The sequence below is a fragment of the Otolemur garnettii genome, unplaced genomic scaffold (assembly GCF_000181295.1).
Source record: "Otolemur garnettii isolate 467f Iridium unplaced genomic scaffold, OtoGar3 scaffold00018, whole genome shotgun sequence".
Lineage (NCBI taxonomy): Eukaryota > Metazoa > Chordata > Mammalia > Primates > Galagidae > Otolemur > Otolemur garnettii.
This window is the reverse complement of record NW_003852413.1, coordinates 25,595,600-25,596,668: the sequence shown is the minus strand read 5'-3', so window position 1 is coordinate 25,596,668 and position 1,069 is coordinate 25,595,600. Positions and strand designations below refer to the sequence as shown.

The window sequence follows — 1,069 nt, the reverse complement described above, 5'->3', positions numbered from 1 at the left end:
ATTGTTGTTTGGCGGGTCCGGGCTGGGGATTCGAACCCGCCACCTTAGGTGTACGTGGCTGGCGCCTTAGCCGGTTGAGCTATAGGCACCGAGCCAGTTTTTCTATTTTTAATAGAGACAGGATCTCACTTCTGCTCAGGCTGATCTCAAACTCATAAGCTCAAGCAATCCACCCATCTTGGCTTCCCAGAGTGCTAGGATTACAGGCATGAGCCACTGCATTTGGCCAGCCTCCGTCTTTTTTATGGCTGAATAATATTCTGTGGTATACATATACCATAGTTTATTAGTGCATTCATATATTGATGGGCACTTGATGATTGTGAATTGAGCTGTGATGAACAATCTAGTGCAGATGTCCTTATGATAAAATGATCTTTTTTTCTTCTGGGTAGATGCCTAGTAGTGGGATTGCAGAATCAGTTGTGAGGTCTAATTTGAGTTCTTTGAGGGTTCTCTATACTTCTTTCCATAGACGCTGTATTAGTTTTCAGTCTCATCGGCAATATAAATGTGTTACCTGCTCTGCACAACCAGCATCTCTAGCTTTGGGACTTTGTGATATGGGCTATTCTTACTAGGGTTAGGTGATATCTCAAGGTGGTTTTAATTTGCAGTTCTCTGTTGATTAGGGATAATGAGCATTTTTTCACGTGTTTGTTGGCCATGTATCTGTCTTCTTCAGAGAAGGTTCTGTTCATGTCTCTTGCCCAGTGATGGGATTATTTGCTCCTTTTTTGTTAATTAATTTGAGTCTCGGTAGATTCTAGTTATCAACCCTTTGTCAGATTTGTAATATGCAAATATCTTTTCCCATTTTGAAGGTTGTCTGTTGGCTTTAATTGTTGTGTCCTTAGCTGTGCAGAAGCTTTTTAGCTTAAATTAAGTCTCACTTATTTTTTTGTTGTTGTTGTGATTGCCAGTGGATGGAATCTTTTTCATAAAATCTTTCCCTAAGCTGATATCATCTAGTTTTTCCTACACTTTCTTTTAAGATTTTTATCATTTCATGTCTTAGATTTATGTCTTTTATCCACTAGATTCAGAATTCTTTTTTTTTTTTTTTTTT

General features: G+C 38.4%; 1 protein-coding gene across 1 annotated transcript in view; it reads left to right on the top strand.

The window, feature by feature from the left end:
- Nucleotides 1-1,069, top strand: part of MRPL45 (mitochondrial ribosomal protein L45) — a 6,564-nt gene that overhangs the window by 3,958 nt on the left and 1,537 nt on the right. The window lies entirely within an intron of this gene.